Below are 24,251 nucleotides of genomic sequence, written 5' to 3'. Positions count from 1 at the left end.
GGCTTGGGCAGGTGGATAACATTTGTTTGGCCGTTTTCAAAGATAAAAAATTGGTTAACGAACAAACTTGTCAAAACATTGCCTATAAGGATTTTCTTTTTTTACATATAGCCTAAGGAATTATAAAGTAAAACGTAAAATAATATGGAAGGAGATGGCACGAAGGCTTAACTCTACGCCAATATAACTCTAAAAATCAAACCACAAAACTTAACCGAAAACTGAATATGGGGCTATAGGTCCCCGTCCTGCACCAAGACGTGTTTAAATGCTCCAGACTGGTCTTGTAGTCTTGAAAGCTGCTGGACTTTGTTAGTTCAGACTGTCAAGTTCAGTAGGCAACTTCACGAAAGACTTCCTCATTCTGTCTGAAGTTCAAGTGTGACACGAAGGTAAGCGCATTATTGTTATGGTAAATTGTTTTAGTTTCGGATTATCGTACATTATTTTATCTCTATATCAATGAATGACAGTTTCAACTGTAATGGTGTGTGCATAAACAAATGTAAATATGCTACCTTGTTTTTTTCCGATCACGTAGCCTATATTGGGCCCCTTTTGTATTTAAATTGACTGTTGACATTGGAAATTATGCATGTGTTTTTTTTTTTTTTTTCGAGGGTATCAGTTAATATCTTGATTGCCGTTTTAACAGTGTGTGCCTGCATATTCTGTCATTATCTTTAATGTAGCCTTTTTGCCCCTTATTTGATCCGTTTACCTGGGAAATGTCTATTTATATTGTCGTCATTATTTTGTTTTAATGCGTTAAAAATGGTCTTCATCAAACTAGATTGACATGACAATAACATACTATCGCATTATTATGACAGTTAAATGTTTTGGGCTTTTTCGTTGGAGTGGGCAGGTTTTGGTGAGCTTTTGGGCTGTAAATGGTCCATCCGCTGTTCACCTCTGAAAATATTTACTTTTTTTTTCAATATTCCATTAAACTTGCTGAGATACAAGGATCATCAAGTATAATTCTCAGTTCCACGCGCGTGTCCGGGAGACTAATGAATATTAATGTTTGCTCCACCCACTGAAACAGACAATCTCAGAAACCGAAAAAACTGCTTATATACAAGTGAGAGCAGAGCAATAAGTTACTGAAACTCAGAGAAAACACGTGTGTGTGTGTGTGGCATGTGAAAGTTTGGGAACTCCTTGCAGATTCTGTGAAAGTTGAATTATTTTAACAAAATAACAGAGATCTTACATAGTACATGTTATGTTTTATTAAGTACTGTCCTGAGTAAGATATTTTAGATAAAATATGTTTACATATAGTCCACAAGGTTTTGATTGATGAAATGATTAAAATAACCCCATTCAAAAGATTGGAACCCATTGGTTCTTAATGTGTGATTAACTGGATGATCCACAACTGTTTATTTGTTTTGTTCTTTGTTCTGAACAGTTAAACTGAGAACTGTTCTTCAGAAAAATAATCCTCCAGCTTCTGCAGATTCTTCAGTTTTCCAGCATCAACTGAGGGACTCAAATAGAACTATAAAAATATGGAAGCATATGGGTAGCGATATTCAATTTGGAATGTAATGTGCAATGTGCACTTGTGGGCGGAGCTGAAACGCTGCTTTCATCTGATTGGTCGAATCGCTCCAGCTCGGTCTTTTCATTCTTTCAGGCAGAATAAGAGTCAGTGGGAGTGAAGCACTGTAATGTCTGAAACCGCTCACTGTTAATTAGCATAATATTTGAATCAGATGTAGCTGGGAAAAATAGCATTTAAATGATAATTTTGCCACAGTTTTTGCTTGAACATGTTATACATATCTAATCATTTCTGTAATACATTTTCATTTTAATTTTGCAACTTATAAAGCGTTACAATTAGCATTCATTTTACATAATAAAACTGGTGTATGAAATGGCAAATGAAAATTATGTAATTTAATTTTCATTTTCATTTTGCACCAAACGTTGCACACATGTATTGGAAAATGTAAATGTAAATACAGAAATGCATTGCCATTTTACATATTGCATTGTCATTTTGCATATTACATTGCAAATTGAATATCGCTACCCATATGCTTCCATATAAAAAAGGTTAAGACAGAAACCTTAAGAAAGGAAACACAATGCATTAAGACCCTCCGTATTTACCCCCATCTCGTAATGCATCATGTTTCCTTTCTTAAGCATCAGTGAATGTCTGAACCTTTTTTAAAGTTCTGTTTGAGTCCCTCAGTTGTCCTCAGTGTGAAAAGATGGATTTCAAAATCAGTTTAACACAGTTTAAGATATTTTAGATTTAGTGCGAGAGCTCTCAGTCCCTCCATTGAAGCTGTGTGTACGGTATACTGTCCATGTCCAGAAAGGTAAGAAAAACATCATCAAAGTAGTCCATGTGACATCAGAGGGGCAGTTAGAATATTTTTGAAGCATCAAAAATACATTTTGGTTCAAAAATAGCAAAAACTAAGACTTTATTCAGCATTGTCTTCTCTTCCGTGTCTGTTGTGAGAGAGAGTTCAAAACAAAGCAGTTTGTGATATCCGGTTCGCGAATGAATCATTCGATGTAACCGGATCTTTTTGAACCAGTTCACCAAATCGAACTGAATCATTTGAAATGGTTCACGTCTCCAATACGCATTAATCCACAAATGACTTAAGCTGTTAACTTTTTTAATGTGGCTGACACTCCCTCTGAGTTCAAACAAACCAATATCCCGGAGTAATTCATTTACTCAAACAGTACACTGACTGAACTGCTGTGAAGAGAGAACTGAAGATGAACACCGAGCCAAGCCAGATAATGAACAAAACATTGAGTCGTTCACGTGTCAAGAACCGTTTCTGTCAGACGCGTCCGATTCGAGAACCGAGGAGCTGATGATACTGCGCATCTGTGATTCAGTGTGAAGCAGACTGACACACAGAGCGTCTGAACTGAACTGATTCTTTTGGTGATTGATTCTGAACTGATTCTGTGCTAATGTTATGAGCGCGGGTAAACCGAAGGCTTGAATCAAGGGCAATCATCAAGAGTGAGTTTTGAGCTCAACTTATTTTAAAAAGTCTTTAATACCGGTGTTAAAGCTGTTATGTTTCTGAAATGATCCGCAGCGCTGAGATCTCTAGACGTGGAGAAACTCCGCCTTTGTTCATAACCCCTCCCCTAGCCCCAGCTGGCCCGCTTTGGCCCAAGGTTTTCGTCGGGCCAAAAAACCCTGGCCGTTGGCCCCGAGGAAGCCCCGGAAGGGACAGTGGAAACGCGACTGGCCCTGGCACGCCCGGTTTAAGCTCGATAGTGGAAACACGGCTATTGCCTTCTCTCACCTGACTTTTGCCCAATTCATCTCATTTAGCCTCCATGCTTTGGGGTCTATGTAGAAAGTCAATGGACCAAAGGGAGAAAAGCCTCTCCTGTAACTTCACCTTCGGGTGGTGCTGTTGGACAGTGTTACTTTATGAAAACTAGTGACTTTTAATATCATATTTAGTAATTATTGGCGCCGTTTTATTTTTGTAATATCCAATATTTTCACATAAAACTATTTGAGGAGACACTGCTTCCCTTGCCTCAACAAAACCCCTGATTATATATATACACACACACACGCAAACACACACACGCAAACACACACACACACACACACACACACACACACACACACACACACACACACACACACACACACACACTCACAGGTGTATCTCAATAAATTATAATGTCGAGGAAAAGTTAATTTATTTCAGTAATTCAACTAAAATTGTAAAACTTATGTATTAAATTCAATGCACACAGACTGAAGTAGTTTAAGTCTTTGGTTTTTTTAATTGTGATGATTTTGGCCCACATTTAACAAAAACCCACCAGTTCAACAAATTAATCTCAACAATCTCAATGAATTAGAATACTTCATAAGACCAAAAAAAAAAAAAAAACAGTGACAGTGGCCTTCAGCTCATTGTTTGGTCTCTTGTTTCTCATCTTCCTGTTGACAAAAGCCCATAGATTCTCTCTGGGGTTCAGGTCTGGTGAGTTTGCTGGCCAGTCAAGCACACCAACACCATCATCATTTAACCAACTTTTGGTGCTTTTGGCAGTGTGGGCAGGTGCCAAATCCTGCTGGAAAATGAAATCAGCATCGTCAAAAAGCTGGTCAGCAGAAGGAACCATGAAGTGCTCCAAGATTTCTTGGTAAACAGGTGCGGTGTCTTTGGTTTTCAAAAAACACAATGGGCCAACAGCAGCAGATGACATTGCACCCCAAATCATCACAGACTGTGGAAACTTAACACTGGACTTCAAGCTACTTGGGCTATGAGCTTCTCCACCCTTCCTCCAGACTCTAGGACCTTGGTTTCCAAATTAAATACAAAACTTGCTCTCATCTGAAAAGAGGACTTTGGACCACTGGGCAACAGTCCAGTTCTTCTTCTCCTTAGCCCAGGTAAGATGCCTCTGATGTTGTCTGTGGTTCAGCAAATTCCTCAACACATCTGTGTGTGGTGGCTCTTGATGCCTTGACCCCAGCCTCAGTCCATTCCTTGTGAAGTTCACTCAAATTATTGAATCGATTTTGCTTGACAATCCTCATAAGGCCACGGTTCTCTTGCTTGGTTGTGCATCTTTTTCTTCCACTCTTTTTCCTTCCACTCAACTTTCTGTTAACATGCTTGGATACAGCACTCTGTGAACAGCCAGCTTCTTTGGCAATGAATGTTTGTGGCTTCTGGACAACTGTCAGATCAGCAGTCTTCCTCATGACTGTTTAGCCTAGTGAACCAAACTGAGAGACCATTTTGAAGGCTCAGGAAACCTTTGCAGGTGTTTTGAGTTGATTAGCTGATTGGCTTGTCACCATATTTTAATTTGTTGAGGGTTTTTGTTAAATGTGAGCCAAAATCATCACAATTAAAAGAAGCAAAGACTTAAACTACTTCAGTCTGTGTGCAATGAATTTATTTAATACACAAGTTTCACAATTTGAGTTGAATTACTGAAATACATGAACTTTTCCATGACATTCTAATTTATTGAGATGCACCTGTAGGTCGATTGCAGTTTCATTTTAAACCTCTTGTAAGGAGTTATGTATGCTCTATGGATGACTTTGAAATGGATAAGACAATGGTTCGGACAATGGTCAATTTCCAAGTTAAGATTATATTAGACCAGAACCTCTCCCAGTTGACAGATAAATCCATATAGGTCTTAAAGAAAGAGGTTTTGCAGTGTGATCATTAAGTTTACTATATATTAAAGAAACAGATGGCGACTAGAGGATAGTGCAATCTAATCCCACATAGGATGAGAGGAAATAGGGGATGCCTAGGGAACTCTATAGGCCTTCAGAGCAGAACGTAACTGAAGAAAAAGATGAAATATGATGATGCTGGTAAACAAAACTTAATTCTTAGTTGTTGATTCTTCTATTTAGCTTTAAATTATTTTATTTGTTTTCACACTTTTGATGTGCTTTTTTGCATTTATTCTATTTAGCTTTAATCTATTTTTATTTCAATTTCAGTATTTTTGTTCCGTTTTTTTTTTTTTTTTTTTTTTTGTGCATTTCTTCTATTTAGTTTTAATAGCAGAGTCATTGGTTATCATCAACGCATGTGTTTATGCCCAATGTAGACCAAGAGGGCTGGGCAAATGGCCAATTTCCACGTACACATTGTTCAACATTCCACATTGTTACAAAATCTGAAAGGTCCTCCCATCAGATGTTCCACCCTTCTCCACATCCTTTTAGAATTGGCCACTACCAGGCCAAATTTAATTTTATCATTTTTATTTGCTTTGCCAGCAAATAAAATATCTATGTGGTTTAACCTTGTCGGCTTCGATTACTCTGCATGAAACTTAAGATTGAAGATTGACCCAAAAAGTGGGAAAAGTGGCAACATAAAAAAAATTAAATTTAGCAACCAGTTCATTTTGACGGTGGAGATTTTGCCTTGAAGAGACTTTAAGATTATTCCAATTTTGAGTAACACTTCTGATCTTGACTAAAATATTATTAAAATTGTTTCTGGAAATTCTATGAACGTCTTTATATATAGTAATACCCAAATAAATGAAATAATATTTAATAGGAATGAATGAGGGGATAGGAGAGTTAAAACTTTAACATTGTTTATTGGCAATAATGCAAATTTGGACCAATTTGTCTATTAGATTGTTTATCTCGATAAACTACTAAAGTGGTCTAAATATAAGATAATGTCATCAGCATAAAACAAAACAATATAATTATAGTCATGAATCTTAATCAGTGGAACGTCATATTTGCTAATAACTTGTGCTAGTGGTTTAAGGGATAAACAAAACAGTAAAGAGTAAGACTGATGCCTCAGGTGAGTGGTAGAGTGTCTTAATCATAGTAATGGAATGTTCACCGAAACCAAAACATTGCAGAACTGCCCACATATATATCCACTCTGGCCTGTCAAAGGCTTGAGTGAAAAAAAAAAACACCTTTCAAGGCGTTTTCACCTGCATGCTACACTGTAAAAAAGAAAAAGTAAGTTCAACTCAAATTTTCAAGGCGACCAACTGCACAGAATTTTTGAGTTGAAGATTTTTTCCGTTTTGAAGAACTACAATTATGAAGTTTTTCAAGTTCTGACAACTAAGTTTTTTTTTTTATTCAAGTTACTGGAACTTTCAAGTCTGTAAACCCTTACTATTTTGAGTTCAGATTACCAGATATTTTACTAATAGAAAAACTCTTGTCACAGCAGCTGAAACAACAATTACTGTCATTGAGGTAATTATTTTTATGTTTTCTGGAAACAAAACAAAAAATGTTTTATAACATTATAAAAATGTATGTTTGTTTTCAAATGACAAAGGCTATGATAATCCAATCAGCAGACAACATTGTTTGTAAGACACATTACAAGACTATTATATCCAGAAAAGACATAATCAGGTCAACATACTCTAGAACTCAATACCAGACACAAAAACCTCAAGAACGGTGACAACCAACACGTTAAAAAGATGAGCTCTTTACATAACAGTACAACAAATAACAGCAATGATAAAACAATAATAATAAAAAAAGTTGAAATTAAGTATGCAAACAGCAATACAATAATGCTATAACAGTAACTGCATAATTTATTCATGCTGCAATGCATGCTGGGATCTCAGAAAGCTTTAACATTTCAGCAATATGAAATTCTTTGTTCAGACAACTGTGTTTGACTAGTTGGTGCAACATTTGGGGTAATTTTGTTGGTCTGTGTAGTTCAAGTTCCAACGAGCAATTTAATTGTCAGTGAATGCAAAAATCTTAGTAAGGTGAACAATTTTGAGTTGTCTTTTTTACAGTGTATAGCCCTAAGAGCCAATGCACTTTTTTATTTCTTCCTTGTTTTCTCGTGATCTCACCTTAATTTTCTTTAAGTCATTCAACAATTTCTTCAACATTAAATGACGCAACGAACAAGTAATTCTTAGAAAACATTCTTGGTTTCATGTATATAGGTTATTCATTTAAGAAAATAAGAGGTTACAAAAAGTATAAACCGTAAAAAGAGGGTAGTATTTTTTTATATTATTAAATTTGTTACAACAAAGGAACACTAACATGTTAACATCTGTTCAAAAATAGGTGTAATTATAATAAACGTATGAATTTCTGATTCTCAGGAGGAGAACAGCAAATTCTAAAACCCTGTTCTTCAAGGTCCACTTTTCTGCAGTTTAGCTCCAGCCCTAATCAGTTAAGAACCCCTGGTTTAGAATTTACTGTTCTTCCCTTGAACTATTATAATTTTTTTTTTGTGGGTATAACCATTGCTCTAAACCATCAGTCATTTAAACTGCAGGCTGAAGGCTTTGATATTAATGTCCAGGAGAAAATAAAAACACACATTAAAGAGGCTAGGATTTTTCCTGTAAATGATATTCTTAACTGAAGAACAAAAGATTTATTGCATTTCTTCTTCATTTCTTGAGGGTTTTTGTATTATAAATAAACTCATTATAAAGTTCACAAAAAGTTAGTTTCAGATTCAAGTACTTAGATTTGTGTATACAAAACATTACCCAGCATAAGGATGTTGTTAACCAAGAAGTCATGTTTGTTACTATTCATAACAAGTCCATAATGTCCTTGACGTTATGAGGGAAGGATCATTTAGATTATCAGTTTGCATTTTAAAAATTTTATTTTGATTTAACTTGATTTAGTAGGGCTGGGACAACGCGTCGAGGTCATCGTCGACGCAAAATATGCGCATCGATTTGTCGACCTGTTTTTATTTCTCTAAAAAACGTTTGCAAAACGTTTACCTTATGTGCGCTGAATATACGCGATGGCCGGATCAACATTCTGTCCAACGTTATATAACCAATCCAGGGGTTTTTCTGCATTGATCTTTTTTTTTGGCGGCTGTCAAGGCCTTATTTGATCTGTGAGTGATGTAGAATAGAATGACTGTGCAGCGCCTGACAGGGCGCGTACGATGAGAGCCCCGGCTGTGCACGCGCAAACTCAGTCTTCAAACAACATGAGCGCTTCTTGCTCTCTCTCTCCCTTGTGCATATTAATCAAAATCATTAAACACGATAGAAAAAGGGCGAAACACCCAAGTTTCACGTGCGCTTGCGCACTCAGTCTTCAAACTACACGAGCGCTGTCTTGCTCTCTCTCTCTCTCTCTCTCTCTCTCTCTCACTCTCCCTCCTCCATATTAACCAAAATCATTAGACACGATAGAAAAAGGGCGGAACGCCAAAGTTTCACGTGGAGCAAGTTTCACGTGGAGATTTTTTTTTCTACATGACAGGCTGCTGGCTCCCACTGTTAATTTTTATTTTTTATTTTTTGGAAAAGCACTCTCTGTATTAGCTTAAAGCCCTCAAGTTTACATTGGTTACTGTATTCTTTCAATTGCTCTAAACAAGTATTTTGGGTGAACTTTTTTATTGAATGTTAGACATCAAGTTGTTGTTATTTTCATCTGAAAGAAGAACTTTTTTTCAGTAAGCTAGGCCCTATGTGTTCAGTAAGCTTGTTTCAGTAAGCTATGTGTTTTCAAGGCTTCAAGGTTTTATTGAATGCTATCTCTATACAAGTGCAAAGTAATGCATTCTTAGTCAGTCTTTTATTTTGTAATTTTAAGAGCAATAAAGATATATATCAATGTTAAGGAATTCATGTTTTTTTCATTCAGATATGTAAATCAACATGTATAAATTGTTAGTAGTCAATTATTGGGGAGATAATCGAAATCGAATCGGTCTGAAAAAATTAATCGTTAGATTAATTGATGCATCGAAAAAATAATCGCTAGATTAATCGTTTAAAAAATAATCGTTTATCCCAGCCCTAAACCCTAGTGATGCAAACGTCTAACGACACAAAATTAAAGCATGCTGAGTTTGATTAGATGGTGAACGTATACAAATATACGCCAAAATAAAGTCAATTTTTGTATTTCTGTCCGTAAAATGAAAAGTGATTACAAAAAAATATCCATGTTCTTAGAATTAGGATATAATTTTAAATGATCATAATTTATCTATGACAAAGGGTTCTAAAAATATGGCTTCTTATTAAAAAGTGTTCCTATGACTCAGTTTGCCCGGGTTTGGGGTTGGTTGACAAGAGTCGAGCCAGTGGGTAAGATGCAACATCTGGGTGTAAAATGATCATCTGACAAATAAAATAAATAACAATATAAAAACGAATTTAATAATTTCTACAATTTCCTCTTACAAACAGTCATATTTGTAAGGCAGCATGGAAATCCAAGATGGCAGCATGTCAGTGTTAGTGTTAAGTGTTGTTTGTTTGTTTTTTTATTTTAAAGTAAAGCATTTTTATAGAACTTTGCAAACAGTTTTTTTTCTCTTTTCTTTTTTTTTATTGTATGTGGATTTCTCCTTCCTGGATTATTTATCTTGGATACTGCTTTGATTCTCTCTGAACATATCTCTGCCAACATTTGGGTTCTGGGTCTCAAAGACCTCTTGCATCTCTACCTGTCTGGCCTTTCCTCTGGACTATACTCACTGCAGTGCCTTTTTCCATTTTGCACTCCATTGTCTGTGCACTGCAGTGCTCTTACACACAGAAATGCACATTTTCTGGATTATGTCAATGACGCTTTTCGGGACTTTACTATATGCCTTGTCTGTGTGGTATTTACAAGTAAGCATTCGTTCTGGGGTGAGTACATCTAACAATGTGGATTGCTCGCTGAACTTTGTTCTTGCATGCACTTGCTCTGTGGATGTTGTACAACCAGTGCAAACACCTAAATGGCTTTATTGAAAGCAGATGAGACAAGGCAGATGAGTATCGTTTCACAGTTTAGCTCGTTCGACAGTCGAGACCGGAGGAATGGGAGCTGGAATCTTCTAGGAGTACTGCATTCGTGAGAACAAAAGGCAGAGCAAAACAGCAAAAGACACTGGAGCCTGAAGACAAGACAAGACAAGGTGAGTTCACAGACCAGCTCGAGCTATTGGTACAAGTAACAACAGAAAATGGAGACACAGGGAATTATAATGGGAAAAAATTAGAAGAACATTGAGAACAGGTGGCGAACAATTAAGGTTAACAATGGAAAAACAAGGAGGGCGGGGAAAAACTCAAGTCAATCAGGTAGACGCGGTGAGCTGTCAAACCATCCAAACAGACAAACACAAACAAACACATTCACAATGCCAAAAGGCAGGTGATTAGCCCCGAGACCCGACAACCTCTTCTTTTGGCTCTGAATAAACACTTTACATTCAATGAGAGATCTTGTTCTGATTTTATGTATGATCTGTCTAAGGAATTTTCATGTAATGCTGCTACACGAAGATTGTTCATTGTTTTACTTTTACTTATATCTGGGAATGTGCAACCTAATCCTGGCCCTGAGTTGCAATGTATTCAGACACCATCTGATTGTAAATCCTTGTCTGGTCTAAGTATTGTTCATCTCAATGTCTGCAGTATGATATCCAAAATGCATATGATTAAAATATGGGTTAAATCAACAGATGCAGACATTGTTGTAATATCTGAAACTTGGCTGACAAAATCAGTTATGGCTAAAGATATTAGCATGGATGAATACAATGTTTATCGAGCTGATAGAGCAAAGAAAGGTGGTGGTGTTGCTATTTATGTGAAATCAAGATTTAATGTCAGGGTAGTTTTGTCTGAATCAATCAGCAATCAATTGGAATTTCTGGTAGTAAATATTGACATTGTTAAGGGCCTCAGTATAACTGTTGTTGGGTGTTATAAACCTCCATCTGCCCCAAATTATTCGTTACAGTCTCTGATACAACTTTTACGCAGTTTAAAGGAGCATTTCACCCGTGGGAACATTGATCTTCATTGAAAGTGGGTCATATATGTAGTCGAAATCTATTAAAATTTTTGAATTTGGTGCATTTTTGACCGAGTTATTACAGAAAGTAACATTAGGGCTCATTTGTATGGAAAACCACAACTCCCACAATGCAACACATTTGCACAGCTCCACAAGCCACTCCCACTCCCAAGACATTGAGGACACAGTTAGCGATGTATGGTATTTACGTGCCACAGTAGTAAACAATGCCACAATAAGCTTTTTGTGCATTAAAAAAGGTACTGCACAAACAGTTTACAGTTGACGTTACGTAACTTATTAACCGGGAATCATTTCGTGATAATAATGCTTGAAGAAATTGTGTACATTTCACGAAATGAATAATAAATAAAATTGAAACACTTACTTTACAGTTAGACGTCCATTTGTCCCTGCAGGCTTCGGCTGGCTTTTCCAGTTTACCTTTGGAATTCTGAAATATGTCTCCAGGATGCCTCTGTCCATATGTGGGGCGAAACTAGGATGGTTCACAACGCAAACATCCGTGTCCTTGTCTGCCTCAGACATTTCTTCGAGGAGAAATTGGCATCTTTGAAATTCTTGGCAGCAGACGGACTCTAGCTCTGTGTCCGTTGGCGCACAACGAGAGCACAGGCACCACCAGTCTGCACCAGCTCGAGCACGCCCGGGCTCCTTGGACGCAACAGGCAGGTCTCCGGCCTCGGCTGCAGCCGCCGCCTCCTGTTCCAAAAATCCATGATCATTATAATATATGACTGGGTTTCTAACAATACAAAGCTAAATGCAAATGGGTGAAGTGATCCTTTAAATCATTGTGAAATTATTGTATCTGGTGATCTAAACTGGGATTGGCTTAAGACAGTATCTGATGATTTTTAAGTCTTTTTGTGATTCTGTCACTCTTACACAGTTGATAAATTCTCCCACACATCCTAATCTTAAAAACCCAGAGAAGTCCACTCTAATTTTTGACCAATGTTCTTCATAAATTCCCTAAGTCAAAATCAAGTGTCATTTGTAAGAGCAATCTTAAACATTTTAATGAACAGGGGTTTTATCATGATTTGTTTAATTTCAATTGGAGTAGAATAGAGCTTATCCCTGATGTGGAAACAGCTTGGACATTTTTAACCTGTTAGCCAGCACCCCCCATTATGGGACTCACAGCTGAAAGTGCTCTAACTAACTTATAATTGTAATAGTTTCCTACTTCCCCGAGACCCGACCCGATGAAGATGGCGCCGCACATGGCTGCTTCAGTGCTTGGCTCTCCAGTGTTTGTACTGTTTTTGTTCGTTTTTCCTGTTTTTTGTTTAACAAACACGATCAGTTTTACCAGGGATGAACTGCTGAACATTTGGCAGAACACACCACAGGATATTTTTCCAGATTTCAATTATTCAGACGTTTTACTGAACATTGTTATCGGAGGAGCAGCGGCGCTGATCAAGCGCTTCAGGACGCGCAGACAGGGAAAGCGAGCTGGCGCGCTCGTCAGACTCAGGAAGTGCGGATTTCGAACACCGTTGCCTAGCATCCATCTCGCAAATCTCCGCTCTCTACCCAACAAAACGAGCAAACTCCTTCTGCTCTCTCGGACATATAAGGATTTCTCACACTCTGCTGCTCTGTGTTTCACGGAAACCTGGCTGAATGAAGCCATACCAGACAGCGCGCTCCATCTGCCGGGCTTTCAGCTGTTTAGAGCGGACTGCGAAGCAGAATCAACGGGGAAATCGCGCGGCGGCGGGACATGCTTTTACATCAATGAACGGTGGTGTACAGATGTAACTGTGTTAAAGAAGATGTGCTGTCCTGATCTAGAAATGCCTCCTGCTCTTCAAATCTGTGAAGATGATGTGCGCCAGGTCTTCAAGAAAAACAAAAGAAGAAAGGCACCAGGCCCAGATGGCGTTACACCAGCCTGTCTTAAAATCTGTGCTGACCAGCTGGCCCCCATCTTTTCACAGATCTTCAACAGATCTCTGGAGTTGTGTGAAGTGCCTTCCTGCTTCAAACGCTCCACCATAATCCCCATTCCAAAGAAACCCAAGATAACAGGACTTAACGACTACAGACCTGTGGCTCTAACGTCTGTCGTCATGAAGTCGTTTGAAAAACTGGTTCTGGCTTATCTGAAGGACATCACTGGACCCTTACTGGACCCCCTGCAGTTTGCGTACCGAGCAAACAGGTCCGTGGATGATGCAATCAACATGGGATTGCACTTCATCCTGCAACATCTGGACAAAACAGGGACTTATGTGAGGATCCTGTTTGTGGACTTTAGTTCAACTTTCAACACCATCATCCCAACAACCCTCCAGACCAAACTGACCCAGCTCTCTGTTCCTAGCTCTATCTGTCAGTGGATCACCAGCTTTCTGACAGATAGGCAACAGTTAGTGAGACTGGGGAAATTCATGTCAAACAGCTGCTCCACCAACACTGGTGCCCCTCAGGGATGTGTTCTCTCCCCTCTGCTCTTCTCCCTGTACACCAACGACTGCACCTCTAAAGACTACTCTGTCAAGCTCCTGAAGTTTGCAGACGACACTACAGTCATCAGCCTCATCCAGGACGGTGACGAGTCTGCTTACAGAAAGGAGGTTGAGCAGCTGGCTGTCTGGTGCAGTCTTAACAACCTGGAGCTGAACACGCTCAAAACAGTGGAGATGATTGTGGACTTTAGGAGAAACCCCCCTGCACTTTCCCCACTCACCATCATGAACAGCACTGTGGCTGCAGTGGAGTCATTCAGATTCCTGGGAACCACCATCTCTCAGGACCTGAAGTGGGACAATCACATTGACTCCATTGTGAAAAAAGCCCAACAAAGGTTGTACATCCTTCGCCAGCTGAGGAAGTTTAACCTGCCACAGGAGCTGCTGAAACAGTTCTACTCAGCCGTCATTGAGTCAGTCCTGTGTACTTCAATAACTGTCTGGTTTGGCTCAGCTACAAAATCAGACATCAGAAGACTACAAAGAACTGTTCGGACTGCTGAAAGGATTATTGGTGCTCCCTTGCCCACCCTTCAAGAACTGTATACATCCAGAGTGAGGAAAAGGGCTCAGAAAATCACTCTGGATCCCTCACATCCAAGTCACCCCATCTTTGAACTTTTGCCATCTGGCCAGCGCCTCAGAACCGCAAATACCAGAACAGCAAGGCACAAGAATAGTTTCTTCCCCCAGGCAATCTACCTCATGAACAGTTAAATGCTCCCCAATTATGCTTATAAATGTGCAATATCCTTATATTTATTTGTTAACCCTCCATCCTAGAACATTCCTGCATCTCACTTAATCCTATTCCATTATCATTTATAGCACAATTGTTTATACACTTATTTATTTGCCAATTTGTAATTCTCCTTTTTGTAATGTGTTATTTTTATTTATTTATTTATTTATTTATTTATTTTTGGTCTGTGTGTTGTTGTCTCTGTGTACTGGAAGCTTATGTCACTAAAACAAATTCCTTATATGCGCAAGCATACTTGGCAATAAAGCTCTTTCTGATTCTGATTCTGATTCTGATTCTGATTCTTCAGTGTGTTACAAACATAATTGTGGTGTCTTTAGAAAGAAGACCCTTTGGGCTTCACTTTTTATCAACCAGATTTGATAATGCTCAGGGTGCTTCTCAATATACCTCCTTGTCTCCTCGCTTCTCTGTCCTCCAGCCTATGACCCGGAAACCAATCGAGCACAGCCATCTTGAAGGACATCTCAATTCTCTAATTGCACCATGAGGAGGAGAGGATCGAGGAGGGAGGAGGCTTCATGAGGAGCGATACACCTGCAATACAGATCAGCGAGGATGTGGGGGGCCAGGTCTTCTTGAAGCAGAAAAGGAAGAAAGCACCAGGCCCAGATTGTGTTACCCCAGCCTGTCTGAAATCCTGTGCTGACCAGCTGGCCCCCATCTTCACAAAGATCTTCAACAGATCGCTGGAGCTGTGCGAAGTCCCTTCATGTTTCAAACGCTCCACCATCATCCCCATCCCAAAGAAACCCAAAATTACAGGACTAAATGACTACAGGCCTGTGGCTTTAACATCCGTAGTCATGAATTCATTTGAAAAACTGGTGCTGGCCCACCTGAAGGACATCACTGGACCCTTGCTGGATCCTCTTCAGTTTGCCTACAGAGCAAACAGGTCTGTGGACGATGCAGTAAACATTGGACTGCATTATGTTCTGCAACACCTAGACAGACCGGGGACTTATGTGAGGATCCTATTTGTGGACTTCAGCTCGGCCTTTAACACGATCATGCCAAACCTCCTCCTGCCCAAACTAACTCGGCTCTCCGTGCCCACTTCCGTCTGTCAGTGGATCAACAGCTTCCTGACAGACAGTGAGGCTGGGAAAATACACATCCAGTGCCCATACAATCAGCACCGGAGCTCCCCAGGGCTGCGTTCTCTCCCCACTGCTCTTCTCCCTGTACACCAACGATTGCACATCTAAGGACCCCTCTGTCAAGCTCCTGAAGTTTGCAGATGACACCACACTCATCGGCCTCATTCAGGACGGTGACGGGTCTGCTTACAGACAGGAGGTTAAAGAGCTGGCTGTCTGGTGCACTCTCTACAACCTGGAGCTTAACACGCTCAAAACAGTGGAGATGATCGTGGACTTCAGGAGAAACCCCCCTGCACTCCCCCCACTCACCATCATGAACAGCACTGTAACTGCAGTGCAGTCATTTAGGTTCCTGGGCACCACTATCTCTCAGGACCTGAAGTGGGACATTCACATTGACTCCTTTGTGAAAAAGGCCCAGCAGAGGTTGTACTTCCTGCGCCAGCTGAGGAAGTTTAACCTGCCACAGGATCTGCTGAAACAGTTCTACTCCACCATCATCGAATCCATCCTCTGCACTTCAGTAACTGTCTGGTTTAGCTCAGCTTCTAAATCTGACCTCAAAAGACTACAGAGGGTAGTCCGGACTGCTGAGCGAATCATCGTACAACCCTCCCTTCTATTCAAGAACTGTATTTATCCAGAGTTAGCAAAAGGGCTGGTAAAATCACTCTGGACCCCTCACATCCAGCACACTCCCTCTTTGAACTGTTGCCATCTGGTCGACGCTACAGAGCACTGAGCACCAGACCGACCAGACACAGGAACAGTTTCTTCCCTCAGGCAATCCATCTTATGAACAGCTGATAATAACTGTGGAACACACTACACTTTATATTTATATACACATACACTTATTTATCTAACACACATACTTAGTATACACTTACATTTTGCACATAATATACATGTACATACATAACTGCATTTTGTAATATACCTGCCTAAAAAAAATTTGTATTTTAAAATTTGTATTTTTTGTATTTTTTTATTCTTTTATTATGTGTTTTATGTTCTGTCGCTGTCATTCTGTTGTACTGCGGAGCTTCTGTCACGAAAACAAATTCCTCGTATGTGTAAACATACCTGGCAATAAAGCTCATTCTGATTCTGATTCTGATTCTGAGTGAGGATACACAAGTCTATCCTACGCGGAAGTCTTTTATCGACTTAACGTGATGCACGTATAAACCCCGCCCCTCCATCTTCACATCTGTTTTAATAATTTTATTTATATTTTACCTTTTCACTTCAAATAAACCATTCATGTCATAAATTTCAAACAGGGCATCTTGCTTTATTAATATTTATTATGAATATCTTAATTAACAAACTTTAACAACATAAGGGCAGATCCCTTTAATCACAGCCGATGACACTTTGAAGTAACGCTGAAGGGAGTGAGGATAAATAAATTCACTTGATTCAAGTCCACCATCCTCACGTCTTTTCCTTGCGTCCTTCCCTCGCATCCTGAAGAGGTGGAGCTAAGACATGAGGAAAGGAAGCGATGAAAGGAAACGAGGATGCACAAATAAGAATTGAGAAGCACCCATAGAGTAAAGGGGCGTGATAATCCCTGGTTTTCCACAGAGTGAACAGAAATTATTCATAAACATTTATCTGACGCTTTTATCCAAAGTGACTTACAGTTGCTACATATGTCAGAGGTCACACGCCTCTGGAGCAACTAGGGGTTAAGTGTCTTGCTCATGGACACATTGGTGTCTCACAGTGGATTCAAACCTTGCTCTCTCACACCAAAGGCATGTGTCTTATCCACTGCGCCAACACCACCCCGCAATGTAAACGTAACTTGGCTTGGTCAAAAGCAAAGAAATCAGGTTCTACATCTGACTGGCTTGCATATCGACAGCTAAGAAACAAATGCACCTCTTTTGTTAAAAAAGCCAAATCTGAATACTACTTGTCTATCACCACTAAAAATTTAAATGATCCCAGAAGATTTTGGAAAACCATAAAATCCCTTTCTGTAAGCAGGAATTTGCAAGTAGTACCCACCTTTGTTATGAAGGATTCAGTTGCGGTTCATGACAAAATGGAGATCTTGTTTGATTCTACTTGTTCTGTGTCTGTGAATCCCTGTAGGCCTACCGCCCTTACGAAAAATAACCATGGTTTTATTATAGTAAAACTGTAGTAAACCATGTTTTTTTGGCGTGTTGACTACCATTTGTATAACCACAGATTTACTACAAATACCATGGTTAAACCATGGTTAATATAGCAAAACCATGGTTAATTTGTGGTTACCATGGTTTAACTATAGTAACCATGGTTTTTTGGTTTTATTTGTAGTAAAACCATGGTTAGTTTTTGTAAGGGTGGTAAGCCAGGATATATCGATCAGTCTTTTAATTTTGTACCACTCTCAGTGCAGGAAGTTCAACAAGCCCTAAAAGCCTTGGATTGTAGAAAAACCTCAGTACCTGACTTTATTGATCCTTATTTCTTAAAATTAGCAGCCGATTTTGTAGCTGTGCCACTTGCGTATATTTTTAACCTTACAGTGGAAAATAAGGAAATTCCAAGGATATGGAAATCAGCTTTTGTTCTTCCTTTATTAAAAGGGGCTGACCCAGCTATTTTAAATAATTACAGGCCAATATCAAATTTATCAGTATTAGTAAAAATTCTTGAAGGTCTCGTGAGTGATCAATTAAAGGAGTTTTTATACACAAATGCAGTTTTATCTACATATCAATCAGGCTTCCGAAAAAGACATAGCACCATCACAGCTGCAATGAAGGTGGTAAATTACATTTTGTATGCTCTTGACAAGAAACAACATTTGGCATTACTTTATATTGATCTCTCCAAAGCTTTCGACATGGGTTGATCATGAAGTTTTGAAACTTAGATTATTAACTCAGGACTTTCAGAGCAAGCAGTTGCCTGGTTTTCAAACTACCTTAGTGATAGGTCTCAGTGTATTAGATGTGATGGTCTGTGTTCCAATATTGTAGGAGCCATTAAGGGTGTACCACAGGGCTCTGTATTAGGTCCTATTAGCTTTTATTTACTATTTATATAAACAATATGGGTCAGAATGTGTTAAATGCTAATCTTCATTTTTATGCTGATGATACTGTCATATATTGCAGTGCGTCAAGTCTTGTACAAGCTCTTGAATATTTGCAAATTGCATTTATTGAAGTTCAAAACACCCTTATGCGGCTGAAATTAGTTTTGAGTGGAGATAAGACCAAACTTATGTTGTTTACTAAATCAAGGACCAGGTCACAAAGCATCCCTCGGATTGTCACTATGGGGGGGGGGGTGAAATAGAGGTTGTTAAATCTTATAAATATCTGTGTCTTTTGATTGATGACTCCCTCACTTTCAAACCACATGTGCTGTACCTGGTAAAAAAAAAGCTGAGGATAAAACTTGGTTTTTATTTTTGAAATAAGTTGTGTTTTTCTTTTAATGTAAAAAAGCGACTGGTGGCCACCACTTTTTTTTTAATCCATTTTGGATTAAAGGGACAATAAGTAACTGTTTAGGTATTTTATTATCTAAAATCAATATTTTTATTCATAAATATGCCCTCAATGGTGTACAAATACCTATGCCAATGTTTAAACTAATCCTCGTAAATGAAGAATTTATTATCTTTATATACATGGGACGGGCAGGTCGACGGAGGCTTCCATGTAGTTCCGCCATCTTGCAAAACTATAATAGCAGAGAGGGACAAAAAGTACTAAGCCAACGCGTTTCCACAACGCGTTTTCGGTCAGAGCCAGAAACGCAGGTGCAGAGCAGTGAGAGGCGCTTGAAACTGCACCGGCAATTTTAAAAGTCTGGATTGCATTCTTATTATGGACCATACATATGCCGCGCCACAGGAGAAGAAAACATTGTGTCAAAGCTTTTTGGTACATATCGCCTACCGTAGATGCAACGCGCATTTGAAAAAGCGAGGCGCTGGAGAGTAAAATTAGTTTGAATGCAAAATACAATTTCACCACTAGATGGGAGTAATTCCTACTTACAGTCCCTTTAAGGTGATTTTTTTATATGCATACTTCTACACAGAATCTTCATTTGCTTGACACAGCTTACCATGCTTTGTTGAGGTTTATTACAAATTGCAAAGCACTGACTCACCACTGTGAGCTATACTCTCGGGTTGGATGTCCTCCTCTAGCCACCCGAAGCCTATGTCATTGGTACACTTTTATACAGGTGCCGGTCATATAATTAGAATATCATCAAAAAGTTGATTTATTTGACTAATTCCATTCAAAAAGTGAAACTTGTATATAATATTCATTCATTCATTCACACACAGACTGATATATTTCAAATATTTAGTTTCTTTTAATTTTGATGATTATAACTGACAACTAAGGAAAATCCCAAATTCAGTATCTCAGAAAATTAGAATATTGTGAAAAGGTTCAATATTGAAGACACCTGGTACCACATTCTAATCAGCTAATTGACTAAAAAAAAAAGCCTTTAAATGGTCTCTCAGTCTAGTTCTATAGGCTACACAATCATGGGGAAGACTGCTGACTTGACAGTTGTCCAAAAGACGACCATTGACACCTTGCACAAAGAGGGCAGGACACAAAAGGTCATTGCAAAAGAGGCTGGTTGTTCACAGAGCTCTGTGTCCAAGCACATTTATAGAGAGGCGAAGGGAAGGAAAAGATGTGGTAGAAAAAAGTGTACAACCAATAGGGATAACCGTACCCTGGAGAGGACTATGAAACAAAACCCATTCAAAAATGTGGGGGAGATTCACAAAGAGTGAACTGCAGCTGGAGTCAGTGCTTCAAGAACCACTATGCACAGACGTATGCAATACATGGGTTCCAGCTGTCGCATTATTTGTGTCAAGCCCCTCTTGAACAACAGAAAGCATCATAAGCATCTCACTTCAAAAAGGACTGGACTGCTGCTGAATGGTCCACAGTTATGTTCTCTGATGAAAGTAAAATTTTGCATTTCCTTTCGTATCAAGTTCCTAGAGGAAGAGAGGAGAGGCACACAATCCACGTTGCTTGTGGTCCAGTGTAAAGTTTACATTTACATTTACATTTAATAATTTAGCAGACGCTTTTATCCAAAGCGACTTACAAATGAGAACATTAGAAGCAGTCAGGTCAACAAGAGAACAACAACAGTATAAAAGTGCCATGACAAGTCTCAGTTAGTCTAGTATAGAACGCATAGCCAGGTAATTTTTTTTTTTATAAATGAAAAGACAAGAAAAGGAAAATTGCTGGTATTAGTTGGTTAAGTGCAGGCGAAAAAGATGAGTCTTTAGATGTTTCTTGAAAATGAGTAAAGACTCAGCTGTATGAATTAAGATTGGGAGGTCATTCCACCAGCTGGGCACAGTCCAGGAAAAGGTCCGTGAGAGTGATTTTGAACTTCTTTGGAATGGCACCACAAGGCGTCGTTCACTTGCAGAGCGCAAACTTCTGGAGGGCACATACGATTTAAACAGAGAGTTTAGGAATGTTGGTGTCGTGCCAGTGGTCGTCTTGTAGGCAAGCATCAGTACCTTGAATTTGATGCGAGCGGCTACTGGTAGCCAGTGTAACCTGATGAGGAGAGGAGTAACATGAGCTTTTTTTTGGCTCATTAAGGACAACCCTCTCTGCTGCATTCTGGATCGATTGCAGAGGCTTGACAGTACATGCAGGAAGGCCCGCCAGGAGAGCATTACAATAGTCCAGTCTGGAGAGAACAAGAGCTTGGACAAGAAGTTGGGTTGCTTGCTCTGACAGGAAGGGTCTAATCTTCCTAATGTTGTATAAGGCAAACCTGCAGGACCGGGTCGTTGTAGCAATGTGGTCTGTGAAGCTTAACTGATGATCCATCACAACACCTAGGTTTCTGGCTGTCCTCGAAGGAGTAATGGTTGATGAACCCAACTGTATAGAGAAGTTGTGATGAAGCAATGGGTTAGCTGGAATCACCAGGAGTTCTGTCTTCGTAAGGTTAAGCTGAAGGTGATGGTCATTCATCCAGCTAGAAATGTCACTCAGACAGGCTGAAATGCAAGCAGCTACCGTCGGGTCATCTGGCTGGAATGAGAAGTAGAGTTGGGTGTCATCAGCGTAGCAGTGATAAGAAAAGCCATGCTTCTGGATGACAGATCCTAATGATGTCATGTAGATGGAGAAGAGAAATGGTCCAAGTACTGAGCCTTGAGGAACCCCAGTAGCAAGGTGGTGTGACTTTGAAACATCACCCCTCCAAGACACACTGAGGGATCTGTCAGAGAGGTAGGACTTAACCCACAGGAGTGCAGTTCCAGGGATGCCCATTTTTCTGAGGGTGGACAAGAGAATATGGTGATTAACAGTGTCAAAAGCAGCAGACAGGTCAAGTAAGATGAGTACCGAGGATTTTGAAGCTGCTCTTGCTAGTCAGGGCTTCAGTAACAGAGCAGTCTCAGTTGAGTGGCCACTTTTGAAGCCAGATTGGTTGCTGTCCAGGAGGTTGTTCTGTACAAGGAACATAGAAAGCTGGTTGAACACAGCTCACTCAAGTGTCTTTGCAATGAATGGAAGAAGGGATACCGGTCTGTAGTTTTCAAGAAGCGCTGGATTTAGATATGGTTTCTTGAGCAGTGGGCTCACCCGAGCCTGCTAGAATGCTGAGGGAAATGTTCCAGAGTGAAGAGAGGAGTTGATAACGTGAGTAAGCGAAGGTATGACTGAAGAAGAGATCGCTTGAAGGAGGTGAGTGGGGATCGGATCAAGTGGACAAGTAGTAGGATGATTGGACAGGAGAAGTTTGGAGACGTCCATCTCTGAGAGTGGGGAGAAGGAGGAGAAAGAGTGCGCGTCGGTCATTGTGAAGTTGTCCTCAGTTTGCGGTGTGGAGAATTGGTCACTGATGAATCTTGTCTTATTTGTGAAGAAAACTGCAAAGTCGTCCGCTGTAAGAGTCGATGGAGGAGGTGGTGGCGGCGGATTAAGAAGCTGTTAATTTTGATGTGGTAGCAGTATGTTTTAGCCGTGAAGACATTTGCAGAGAAGGAAGAGAGGAGACACTGATACACACTGAGGTCGGTAGAGTTTCTTAATTTCGGCCATTTCCTCTCTGCAGCCCTGAGTTTAGAGCGATGTTCACGGAGAACCTCAGACAGCCAGGGGGCAGATGGGGCAGTGCGTGGTGGTCTAGACAACAGTGGGCAATAGTTGTCCAAGCAAGATGTTAAAGTGGAGCAAAGAGTGTCCGTAGTGCTGTTCATGTCCAGAGCTGAAAACTGAGAGATTCCAGGAAGCGAGGATGAAACCACAGAAGATAGGCTAGATGGAGACAGTGAGCGTAGGTTCCGTCGAAAGGTGACCTGCGTTGGAGAGTGAGCCACTTCAGGAGTCAGTGCTAAGTTAGCAGTAATGAGGAAGTGGTCTGAGGTGTGCAGTGGAGCAACTGAAGTGTTGATTGCCTGATTGGGAGTCGCTGTAGTAGACACTCGCTTGAGATCAAATGAGGTGAGCAGAGTTTTGAAGCCAGCAGCCTGGGGTTTATCTAGGTGGATGTTGAAGTCACCAAGCAGTACCAGAGGAGTACCATCTTCAGGAAAGTTTGATAGCAGCACATCCAACTCCTCCAAGAAGTTTCCCAATTGACCTGGGGGACGATAAATGACCACAAAGTGGATTTTAACAGGGTGGGTTACAGTAATGGCATGTGATTCAAATGAACCAGTACCTGTAGGTGATGGCTGAAGATAAAATTTCCATTCTTTTGATATAAGTAGACCCGTACCTCCACCCCTCCCAGTGGTACGAGGAGTGTTGGAACAAGTGAAGTTAGTGGAGAGGGCTGCAGGGGTGGCAGTATCTTCAGGTTTGATCAAAGTCTAAGTCAGTGCCATGAGGTTGAGACCGGAATGAGTAGCAATAGAAGAAATGAAGTGCACAGAGCTCTGGCAGTTCCAGAGACCAACTGGAATAGAGAAAGAAGTAGTAGAGGTCAGAGGGACAGGCCGTAGGTTTGTCAAACTGGCCTTCCTGCGACGTACATAGCGTGCTCTCCGAGTGTTAGTAGTGATAGTAGAGATCTGAAAGCACATAGTGACTACAAGTGTAAGAGATATTTGAGAACAAGGTATACAAAAAGTAAAGAAAGAGGTGAAAAGCAATACTCAAGTGCCCTGTCGGTGTCCTTGCTCGGTGGAGTCGTGCAGGTAGAGTCGATTGTCTTTACACTCGTCCATCTTCACACGAGGAGGAGTCACACGAGGGCTGCCACGACCGCTGCCGCGGTGAAACCTACCGCTTTTGAATTTGCCTGATTACCTGTGATTGAAGTCAGCTAGCCACGCCTCACTATTTAGCAGATCGAAACTGGGCAGTCCCGCGATAGGCAAACGCAAAACCAAGCGCCACTTTCAGCACGTATTTACCAGGGTAAGACACACACAATTTAAACCAAAAACTTTCCTATCAATGACGATCACACAGTAGTCTAATGAGAAAACGACACAAAACACTCACAAGGAGCTGTCCTTCTCTGTTGCTTGACTGTTTCTTCACTAAGGAAGTTTC

General features: G+C 40.0%; 1 protein-coding gene across 1 annotated transcript in view; it reads left to right on the top strand.

Moving 5' to 3' along the window:
* LOC132140099 (endoplasmic reticulum chaperone BiP-like) overlaps positions 1 to 24,251 on the top strand; it is a 182,972-nt gene continuing 158,721 nt past the window's right edge. The window contains exon 1 of the mRNA XM_059548924.1: positions 1 to 392. The gene's annotated coding sequence lies outside the window, so the exon portion shown is untranslated. The remainder of the gene's footprint in view (positions 393 to 24,251) is intronic.

The sequence above is a fragment of the Carassius carassius genome, chromosome 4 (assembly GCF_963082965.1).
Source record: "Carassius carassius chromosome 4, fCarCar2.1, whole genome shotgun sequence".
Lineage (NCBI taxonomy): Eukaryota > Metazoa > Chordata > Actinopteri > Cypriniformes > Cyprinidae > Carassius > Carassius carassius.
Note: the sequence above shows the minus strand (reverse complement) of the source record. Positions and strands in the feature narration are given on the sequence as shown.